At 40.2% G+C, this 12,017-nt stretch overlaps 1 protein-coding gene across 1 annotated transcript in view; it reads right to left on the reverse strand.

The window, feature by feature from the left end:
* The window catches only part of LOC122806872 (cell death activator CIDE-3-like), a 161,871-nt gene extending 156,035 nt beyond the window's left edge, over nucleotides 1-5,836 (reverse strand). Inside the window, exon 1 of the mRNA XM_044077643.1 lies at nucleotides 5,582-5,836. The gene's annotated coding sequence lies outside the window, so the exon portion shown is untranslated. The remainder of the gene's footprint in view (nucleotides 1-5,581) is intronic.
* Nucleotides 5,837-12,017: the final 6,181 nt, after the last annotated feature.

Genomic DNA, 12,017 nt, shown 5'->3' on the forward strand with positions numbered 1-12,017 from the left:
TGTTTTCTGCATTTCAAAATAAAAAGATTTGGTTATAGCTCAGTGAAGCCTGGGATAAGGACGCACAGCCGAGTAAGAGTTAATTTACTGGGGTAGGCTGTGTGTCCTGGAAAATTTGAGCTACAGTTGTTGAATTGAACATTTTGTACTTCTTGAACATTCTGTACTGGCTGTGGGTTTGAGGTAATTTGTGATAAACATGTTTATCCTATATGTTTTTCATAGCCAACTGTCAACGGTCAGAAATGTAACAAAAAGTTGTTTTGCTTGCAGTATAAAAGTTGATGTCAGTAAACAAGTTGATCAGATCAGATCAGATCAGTCCAGACCGGACATCTTGGCCAACATGCTGTGTAATCTGGTTAACTGCTAATAAAGGAAAATTCATCAACTGAGGCAGATGCGAATCGTTTGAATTTTTTCTTCTGACAGCTGGCAACTCAACACTGTAAAAATCTACTGCCAATCAATAGCGGACCAGTGATCCACTGTGGCGACCCCTAACCAGGAAAAGCCGAAAGAGTGTCATCAATCATGTATTTGGATTTTAACTGGGGAAATGAAATGGTTCAAAGAAACTTTCCATACATTTCCTGGGCCAAAAAATGCAAATATACATAGCACAATTTAAGAGATTATCTTTATTTGGTAGGCTTTTAGTGTTAACAAAATACAAAGGAATACTGAATTTTATAAAAGTTATCTATTAGTAATATATTTATTAGAAAAAAAACATTCCTAGATTGGGCACCTAATCTTACCCAGAAACTACAACCACTGGCACATGGTTTCATCATCTCAATTTTTGCACAGTATTATACTTTGGCTCTTTGGAAGAGATCGCCAAAACATGTAGCTCGTTCAGAAGTCTGATGTGTGCTCCCTAACTTACTAGAAGTAAACATATTGCTGTTGTGTTGTATAACCTATGGTCAAGCTCTGTGGTGCATCTATTAGCATTGTTGCCAGGCATAGTTCACTTCCATGGTTAGGTTCCCAGTTGGGTTGCTTTGTTTGTGAAGGTTACTTGTCCTCCCCATGCCTATGTGGGCCTTTCCCAGATATCAAGGTACTCTTTTCCTTGAACATTCCAAATATATTCCAAAGGCACGTGCATAGGTGAATTGGCAGTACTGTAGATTGCTAGTAGAGGTGTTTGCATGTTCCTTGTTGAACTGGCATCCAAACCAGGAATTGCCAGGATAGGCTCTAGCTTACCACGTGCATACTGCTATTGAACAGGAATTCTTGGCAATGGATAGATACAGAGCTTTCAGCGAGTTCCTACAGAATATCAGATCATTAAGACTGGTCTTTTGGCTTACATGGTTTGCGCCTGAATTAGTTAAAGGATATACTGGCCACTGATCTGCTATTGCGACCCCTAACCGGGAAAAGCTGAAAGAAGAAGATGATGATACTGGTTTATTCCATACTGACAGCCAATGAGGACTGTTGAAGTTACTTTGGTATTTGAAAACAGCATATTGATACATAGTTTCACATTACCCCCTATATTGTAGTACAGAGACTCAAACGTTCAAATTTAAAAAGTTTATGTTTTTGGTTTCATTTAAATTTACACAGCTGAACATTGAGAAAATTGACCTGTTACTAAATTTAAAGCGCACAATTTCCCCTCATCAGCTTGATAAGCTACAAATCTTATTCAAACAGTGACTTTCCCCATCACCCTTTGTAACGCCTACATTATGTAGGTCTCACACACATTCTAAAAGTGTCAGTTTTAATTCAGAGACCTCCTCAGAAAGGTTACTCCAAATCACACAAGAGCCCCCCCTTTTTAAACACATAAAAATGAAACCCTAACTTCTGTTTACCTGAGCTATCCAAATGGCATCTTCATACCATACCTTCACATTCCTCCTTGGATTCCCTTGAAATGTAATGGCTCTTCTGCCTTCTTTCTGTATGGCTGTACATTGTAAGCTGCTCTGATGCATTTTGTGTCTTTTCTCCGAAAGGCTATGCACCTTTTTTGTTGTCCTTCTCTGAACACCCTTACTGATGTTTCTGCTGCTTTGAAGAGGTTATCTCAGATCTATACACACAGTACTCTAAACTGGTTCTTCCTAACTGCTTATAAAGAAGTACAGTATCTTCTGGGTTTCTGTGGATGGTCACTCTTCCCCTCACATCATAGTAGTATTCCTGTGGTATTCTTACTGCTTTGGTTTGTGTCTTTCGGCTTTTTCCGGTTAGGGGTCACCACAGCGGAACTCCGGTCCTGCTTTGGTATACTGCACAATTACCTTTAGAGCCTCTGCTATCTCTTTTTCTGTCTTCATTGCCATGTTTCCTACTACTCTCATACCTTTCTTTAGGTTTCAGTATTACCTTACTTCATTTATATTTAGCTTTGCATTGAATTTCAACTAATATTTTTTCCAAGAGTCTACATGTTCCTAGGACACACTGTTTATCAGTTCCTTGTTCATGTCATAATGGAGACTACATAATTTCCTTCCTTACTATCTGAACTTAAGTGTACTACAGCAGTCAGTTATAAGGCCAAATCTGTAGGCATCACTTTATACAAAAAATTTCAATTATTGCCTGCTGTGACACTTTAAATTGGCCATAGGTGCAAGGGTGTGTGGTTCAGAACAGCCAATGCAGAGCTAGCCACTTGCAGGTGTGAAGTTTGACTCTAGATGATTGTCACTGTTAAAATGATACTCCGACCACTGCAAAAATGGGAAAAAGAGGTTGTGGATGGATGGATGATGGACCATCTTCTTTTGTTACAAGGACTAAGGACTACTTTTCATTTCTGCATAATATGACAGCATAATAAAAGAATAAAAAAGTAAACTACAAAATAAATGCAGTCTAGCTATACACCATGTTTTGATGTGGGTTATGCTAAGATTTATTCACGCATAGCTTTGAACTTTCATCACTTGTACTTTACCCTCTCCCCCATGACCAAATCCTGCCAGGCATGAGTAAATACCAGCATAACTTACATTCAAACACATATCTGTTGCTCTACATCATAGTATAGCCTGCTGCAGAACTTTGGAACTTTACTTACTTCTGTATAACTTTCAGTTTAGTAAACTAACGTGAAATATCCCTGATCAGATACTTAAGTACCACCTAACAGACGGTCACCTTTTCTTTTGTTGGTCCTGGGTACAAGCATTCTCAGTGTGCATCCCAAGAATCTGAAGCATAGTCTACCTAGAAAACTCTACTCCCCTTTGTTGCCTCCATTTAGACCATTGTTAACATCTTGCTACATAAGATAGCTCCTTCCTGACAAATGACACTATGTACCCAACAACACCAATCCCTATAACAAAGCAGATCACCTTTATTCATATAGCTACCCTAAATGCAAGTGTACAAATGACTGCTTTTTTTCCCTTAATTCCATTTCCAAAATTATAGTGAGTGATTGTTGATTGTGGCATCCTTAATTTGCATGTGTGCATGTCTTTTTGTCTTACAACACCCCTAAAATGCAAGTCTGTACATGTGTCTTGTATCACCCCTAAAATGAAGGTGTGCAAATGTCTGTCTATGCATTGCACCTCTAAAATGCAAGTAAATACACTCAGCATATGCCTCAACACCATAAATACCAGTTTGCATGTGTTTGTGCATGCCTAACACCCCTTAAACAAGTTTGCATATCTCTGTGCACACCTCCTAACACCCTTAAAATGCAAGTTTGCATGTGTTTATGCATACCTCCTAACACCCCTAAAATGCATGTTTTCATGTCTGTGCATGCCTCTTACCCCTAAAATGCAGCTTTGCATGTGTCTGTGCATGCCTAACACCTGTAAAACGCAAGTTTGCATGTGTCTGTACTTGCCTCCTAACATCCCTAAAACACATCTTTGCATGTGTCTGTGCATGCCTCCTAACACCTTTAAAACACAAGTTTGCACGTCTGTGCAAGCCTCCTAAACACCCCTAAAACACTAGTTTGCATGTGTCTATGCATACCTCCAAACACCCCTAAACCCAAGTTTTTATATGTCAGAGCATGCCTCCTAACACCCTCAAAATGCAGCTTTGCATGTGTCTGTGCATGCCTCCTGACACAGTTAAAATGCAAATGTGCATGTCTGTAGGTGCCTCCTAATGCCTAAAATGCAAATTTGCATGTCTTGGTGTGCCTTCTAAAGCCTCTAAACACGCTTGCATGTGTATCTCTGCTTGCTGCCTAACACCCCTAAAACACAAGTTTGCATGTGTCTGTGCATGCCTGCTAGCACCCCTAAAACACTAGTTTGCATGTGTCTGTGCATGCCTCCTAACACCCACAAAAGGGAAAGTGTGCATGTACCTTTGCGTGTCTACTAACACCTGTAAAATGTATGACTGCATGTGTGTGCATGCCTCGTTTCACAACAAAAATGCAAGCCTCATAACATACCAAAAATGCAAGCACACATATGTCTGTGCGTGTCTCATAACACAACAGAAATGAAAGACTGCAGAAGATAAACTGTTGTGCTCTATATGGCATTAACAACTAAACAGCTAAAACTCTATATAATCGTTTGCTTTGTTCCTATAGAAACTGCTGTCCCAGACTTCTTGAAAATGAGTACAGCACACTGGGACTTCTCTGATTATCAAAACGCAGTAAATAAACCTCTGCAGCATTAATATTCTCAGACTTTCGCAAGCACAATGCACAAGTAAAACTTTTTTGGGGGTACTGGATGCTTGTAGATACACAACTTCAACTGCAGAAATTAACTGCTGCTAGTTCATTTAACAACAGCATCACATTATTGTGGATTTGCAGATACAGAAGAAGGGGTGATGTGTTAAGTAACACTGGGAGCAATTAAACATGTAGGGAGGCCCATGGAGGGAGATCCCGGACTACAAAGTTTCCATTTATACAAGGCAGGAGACTTTAAGTTTAAATCTGCATGTTGGCAGAAACTTACAGTCATGCTCAAGTGCTGACACAGCTGTTTGAAGAATCAACTGTATTTGGCCTAAACATTATTTTCTGACTAGCTACGGTATAATGTTACATAAGCAATTGTTTAGCATCAGGTAGAACTAATAGCAGGACAAATGGAAACTAATGAACCCCTGCAGGTGGCTAGTTGAGAAGTAATTAGTTTAAGTGGAAAGCAGATAAAATGACTCTCTATATACATAACCAAATATAGATACTAGAACTCCTTAATTTTAAGATAGTCTTTTCAACATTTGTCAAGTCTGAAGGATGGTCATCTTTCAATACAGAGGTTTTGGTAACAACACAAAACAATTACTGTTTTGGTAACAACACAAAACAATTACTGGTTCTCATTAGAAACCACAATAACTGTCAGCTGGGTAAGAAGAAGCACCCACAGTTAATCTTAAATTCAGTCAACATGTCTTGAATGAATATTCAGTTGAAATGATTCAGTTAGTTATACAAAATATATAAGTTATTACTTAAAAATGAATAAGCCTCATAGTTTAGTCACCATTTTGCAAGCATGTATATAATGCCCAACATTATGCAGTTTCAGAATCTGGATTCTATAAGATAAAGCTTATTTATATTTTTAGAAACAAAACATCTGCATACCTGCTGGTTTTCTTCTTCTTCTTATACCTTTCACAGCTTAAACAAGTAGCAATCACATTTTGCTTATTCATTTGCTTGCTTTTGAAGCTAAATCATTACTATAATGCTTAATTTTCCATAAAATGATATGCCCACAATAACCACAAGAGAAAGGCTGCTCCTAAGAAATTTGTTTGTGTTAGGATGTGGGGGATGGGTACAAATGTTGACCAATCACTGCTAAGGAATATTTTAATCAATGGATATTGAGTTACACTATGTTCCTCTCACCCAGCACTGCAGACTCAAGAAATAGAGCTCTCAGCCTCCATTGCTTTGCTTCTGTTGGCTGCTGGGAAACCAGGGAGGTGCTTATTGAATGCTTCCCCCTCTAGGTCACAGACACACACGTAAACAAGCAGCAACAGAGTAGGAAAGGGCTTTGGTTTATGCAGCACTTGACTACTAGAAATCAGGTAACACTGAAAATGCATATAATAATGGTTATATACACTTGCATATTGCAAATATGAAGTTAAACCTTAAAAAAAAAAAAAAACTTCCCAGAAATGGTTGTGACTTAGGAGTTTTTATTTACTTTCAACTTTGTCCCTGAATTCTTGAGGTAAGAGGGAGAGAGCTATGTTTTCCTGGTTTCCTAGTCATTATTAATTCTCAACATAGAATTAATTCAGACTTTCAGTGACTGCTGAATGAGTCAGTGTTTTTGCAGTTCTGCTCGGTGTCTGTAGTATATGAAGCAATAAAAACTGACACATTACTCACTGTGGAGGTTAGCTGTCATTAACCTATCTGCCAACAGCACTGAACGTACTAGCAGAGCATGACTGCACAGTGCAGCCTGCCATATTATACAGATGTACAAAAAGATATGCCAACTTTCTTTTATAATGGTATCATGAGAGATACAGAAATTTAAAAAACAAAGGCAGAAAAAATTCTGTACATTTACTGAAGTATACACAATGACACTTAAAGTCTTTAATAATGCGTTCAGGCCAGCTAGTAACATGAACTCCACTAACTGCAAATATATTTTGGCCTTATTAGGCCTTACCCAAAATAAAACTCTGACCAAAACCAGGACCAGTAGATAAAAGTCCAATAAAAAAACAATCATCGGTTACCAAGTAAAAACAAAGAACCAAAGTAAAACTCGGACCAAAACTGGTGATTTTTTTGGTTCTTATTAGGCCTTGTCATTACTGTGGATCAATGGAAAGTGTTGTTGCCTCACAGCAAGAGGTGCCCTGGTTCAGTTCTTGGCTGGGGTGCTTTCTTTGCGGAGTCTGCATGTCCATACTGTGTTTGCTTGGGATTCCTCCAGGTGCTCCAGTTTCCTCCCACATTCCAAAGACATGCAATAGGTGGAATGGACACTCTAAACTGGTGTGTGTGCAAGTGTGTGGTATGGAAGAACAGCCATGGCAGGGCTAGCCACCTGGCGGTATAAACCTTGGCTCTAGATGAATGTTACAGTTGAAGTGACACCCTGAATCCCATGTGCAAAAATAGGAAAAGGGGTTGTGGATGGATCACTGAGTAAATGGAAAAATCTAACTATGTTTTAAAACATTCAGTTTAGCAGGCAGCAGATACTAAATAAGGTAGACGTTGCAAACATAAATTCTCAAAGCACATACACGTATGAAACAGCCAGAACAAACATACCAAACCCAACATTATGTACAAAGATCTTGCACACTTCTATCTATCAAAGTATCATGCACACCATGCAAATTTCCCTTTTAAGTGTTTCATAGGATCATAGGAGGTTACTAGGCTAATGGCCCTGGGACCCTTACAAGCCTAGCCAAGAGTTTATCCCCAGAAAAAGAAACTTCAGGCAGCACCTGTCACCCCTGTCAATGAGGGACAAAGGTGGAAGCCCTGGGACAAATTTGTGGTTTCCCATCCACTCATCAAGATTGCGCTTGAAGAGGATCAGCGAGGTACTCTGTTTGACATGTATGGGAAGTCTATTCCAGAGACGGGGCAGCTTCTGGGAGACAAACCTGTCTCTTCAGCAGGTTTTGTTGATGTTGCATACTAAATTTAGGGCTATCGAGCGGGTAATGCGCGAGAACTTATGGATATAGAGTATCTCTAATAGGTCAGGGACTGATATTGCCTTGTAGGCGAGACACAGATCGCCTCTGAGCAATCTGTATAATACCCAGTGAAGTGATAGTGATTTGAGCATGCCCGCATAGGACAGGTGTTGGAGGCCATGGACATACCTCTCAACCTCCTAGAGCAAGAATCTGGACAAAGCCATATAAAAAGTGGAACAGAGGTCCAAAATAGAGACAATTTTTAAATATTGTTCTTACAAACTTAGAAAGTTGACAGAATAACAGATTTTACATAAACATGAATTTTCAGAAAGTTATGAAGTTTGAAACTGAAATGTCTACCATTATTTTATAACTTCAGCCTTTAATGATTTGCTACTAATTTGCCAGAAATCCACAATTTTATGAAAAATGGACCAAAAACAAGAGGCATAAATCTGGACATTATGCGAAAGTCTGTACAGTTGAGAGGTATGGCATGGATTCTCTTTGTGAGGTATTTCTGTGGCCTTCCCAGTTGGTTCAGGTGTTTGGAGAGATATATACCAAATGGGGCATTGTACTCAATTATAGGTCTAATGAGGGAGGAGAACAGAGAGGTAATAACCTCCTTTTTTCTGGATACAATCCCTTTACTTATGAGATGAACCAAGTAAAAGGCTTTTCTGACCACTGCCACCACATGATGGTCGAATGTGAGATTGTTGTTTACCTGCGTACCCAGGTCTCTCACCACGGGTTGTGTACTTAGGGGGTTGCCATTGATGTGGTAATCAGTAGGGGCTGTGTTTTTGCCAGATGGTATGATAATACATTTATTTGCATTTAACTTAAGGCCATGACTTTGGCACCAATTATTTGTAGCTGTGAGACCCTCTTGCAGTATGTTAACATCATCTGGGGAGTCAATGACAGCGCCCAATTTGCAGTCATCCACAAACTTGGTCAGCCACAGGCCCTTTGTCTTTGTCTGGACCTCTGAGAAGTAGATGCCAAACAGTACAGGTTCCAGGACAGATCCCTGGGGAACTCCACTAGTGACAGGTCTGCTGTTGGAGGTGGTGGCACCTATTTTGACCTTGTGGGTCCTATCTGTGAGCCAGTTGGCTACCCATCTGATGAGATAGAGATTAACACCAAGTTGTATTAGCTTTTTGATGATGCCCAAGTTGGGGATTGCTTCAAAGGCCTTGGCCAGGTCAAAGTAAGCTGTATGTACTGACTTTCCCTCATCCAAGGCCTTGGTGACAGTCTCAAAGAAGTCAGCTAGGTTCAGTAGGTAAGCTCTGCCCCTGATGAATCCGAATTGGGTGGGGTCGAGTGTTTGGAGATTGTCTATGTCCTTGCTTATGAGATCCATAATAATACACTCTATGGCTTTAAGATCAGGCTTGTCAAGTTAATGGGCCGATAGTTTCCCGAGTCAGTAGTGGCACCACCTTTGTGCAAGAGGATGACAATGGTGGTTCTCCACTCTGCTGGAATGAGGCCTGTAATTAGGCTTTGGTTGAATAGGGTGGTCAATATTGAAGCTAGTTCTTGCTGGAGATGGTGCAAAATATAGCCTGGGATATTATCAGGTCCCATGGAAGATGTGTTCTTTGCCTTGGATAGGGCCTTTAACACTTGATCAATGGAGATGTGAGGTGTGGGACAAGTATCAAGGTTGTCAACTGGGCCTTTGGGGGGTGAAGTTTGTGCTTAACCTATCAGCTAGCAGGTTGGCTAAGTTGGCAGGATCAGTGTAAGTGGTACCATTAAGTAGTAATTTGGAACAAAATTGGGCTTTGTCATGGAGGTTCCTAATGTAACTGAAGAAGGACTTGTTGTTTCCCTTTGTTTCAGAGGCTAGTTTAAACTCATAATTGGCTTTGGAGTTTTTCACTAGTGATTTAATTTGCTTGCTGAGACAGAAGAGGGAGATTTTCCTATCTGGAATTTGTTCATTTTTACCCTTGAACAACAGTTTCTTCCCTTTGTTGTAAAGCCTGTTGATGGAGGATGTCCACCAGACAGGTTTGTGTTTCCTTGAGGAGGAGGTTTTAGTTCTGTTGGGTATGGCTAAGTCCAAGGATTTTGTACAGATGCTTGTATACTGCACTGGTGTACTATTCAGAATAGTTGTTTGCATCCTCTGGGGGGGGGGGGGTGAAAATGCTGATACTCTCACTTAGGAGGGTGTAGTCAGCTTTTGAGAAGTTCTTTAGCCTGGTTACAGCTGGGGAGGGGTTCGGTGGGATAGAAACTTCGAATGAGACAGACTGATGATCTGATCACACCAGGGATGAACATACTATGGGAGTGGTGCAGGGGTCAACCATGTTGGTGAAAACCAAGTCCAGTATGTTATCTCCCCTTGTGGGGGATGAGACCAGCTGGTCTAGTGGGTTAGAGTTGATGAAGTCAAGTAATTGTTGGATGAGTACATTAGTGCAGGAATAGTTCACCCAGCATATAGTGGGGTAGTTGAAGTCACCAAGGATCAGGGTGTTAGGGGGTACCTTGATGGAGTCAAGTAGGTCCAGGTAGGAGGAGTGGGTGTCCTGAGACATGGAGGGGGCTCTACAGCTGGCTATAACTTGGATGGGTGTCTTGGCAACTGCCAGTTGCACCTGGAGTAATTCCAGTGCATCATGCTGGTAAACCAGTCTGGAAGTGTGCTTGTCTTTAATGAAGACTCCACCACCTTTAGCCTTTCCAACCTCATTTTGGGGGAAGAAAGTATGGAATGAGGTATAGCCTGGTAAGGCAGGGGTGCTCTCTGCAGCCCTGAACAAAGTTTCTGTGACTGCACAGACATCAGCATCTTCCAGTGTGAACAGAGCCTCCAGTGAGTGCATTTTCAGATTAAGGCTCCTAGCATTGAGCAGCATGACCTTCAGTTTGTTTTTTGGCAGATCTTTCATGTTGGAAGATTTGTCTTTGAGACATAGCCTAAAAAAGGCACAATGGGGGAGGCAAGAGCCTTGGCCAAGATCCAGAACCGCAATGGTGATAGGTGGAGGCCATCTCTGGCAAAGCATCGAGGCCTGTCAACCATGTCATCCCAGGCAGACAGATACTGGATCCCCTTGGAAAGACACCAGAAATTAAGCCAGTTGTTGAAGTCAATCATTTTTTGTTGGTATTGTGGCATCAACACATTCACTTAACCAGGAAAGTCAAATTAAAATTCTTGCCAGGGACAAACCAAGTTTGTAGGGCAGCTGGGCAAATAGAGCACACTGCCTCCTGGATCCATCCCCTCTAACTGTGCTCCTGACGGCATGGCAGGGGATTTTTTTGTGTGTGATGAATAACAAAGTCCTTTAAACACAAAAGTGTCATGCCATAATTTATGGCAGCAGGATTGCTTGCCATCTGTTAAGCTGTAGTTGGTGTGAAACTCATGCACTGGGTGGCACAAACTGCATTAAGTTTTACAATAAAATCCGCGCTAGTGAATGAAAGAAAGCAGCAGTCTTGTTTGGGAAAAGTACTAAATGTTTAAAAAAAGAGAAAAGAAAAAAAATCACCAAAAAGGGCACACTATGTTACAGCCAGGGCATGTGCCTAGATATGCCTTAGTGTAGCATCACCTATGGCAAGAATGCATGACACACATCTTTAATACTGCATTCTAGCCATTAAACCAGAGTACAGTAGACACAGACATTTTTCAGTTTTACTATGACCTCAACAACATGCTAAGAAAATAACTAGCCTAGCCATTCATTATTGCCCCAATGAAAAACGAACATTCCTCGTAGTACAACTCTATCAACAGGACCAGATAACTACGAGTATACCATGAATGCCTGGGGTTGAATAAGACGAGAATTCAACGACAGAATTGAAAAACTGATTTATTAATAAATAAATAAAATGGTTTAGCGCTTTCATCTAAAATCATAGACTTCATCAGAACCCATAATACGGTGACCTGACAGTTTAAATACTCAACTCATCCAATCATTACACAGTGTTACATAAATGATTAATTACTGATTAATTCATCAGACATCATATCCTGCATATATACAGACAAATAAATAAGTGCATAAATAAACAAATAATTGTAACTCACATAATAATATATAATAATAAATGAAAAAATAAAAATAAAAGTGTTTTGGTAAAAAGAAACCATTCTGTAATACAATTAATGGACTTTTAAATTCCTCAAACTCTAGCTTGTAACACCGGCTTGATGGAAATATATTCATTAATTCCCGGTGGTATGGTGGCATTTAAAAGTATCTGCCATCTCACTTCTTTTTCACCTAGCAGTGCTTTCAAATTGCCTCCTCTATTGGACTGATTCAAAACTTCTAATAAGGCAAATTTGAAAGTGGAGCATCCCATACTATCCCTGATATGCC

This window comes from Protopterus annectens, chromosome 7.part0 (genome assembly GCF_019279795.1).
Source record: "Protopterus annectens isolate FY-2018-M chromosome 7.part0, PAN1.0, whole genome shotgun sequence".
NCBI classification, from domain to species: Eukaryota; Metazoa; Chordata; order Ceratodontiformes; family Protopteridae; genus Protopterus; species Protopterus annectens.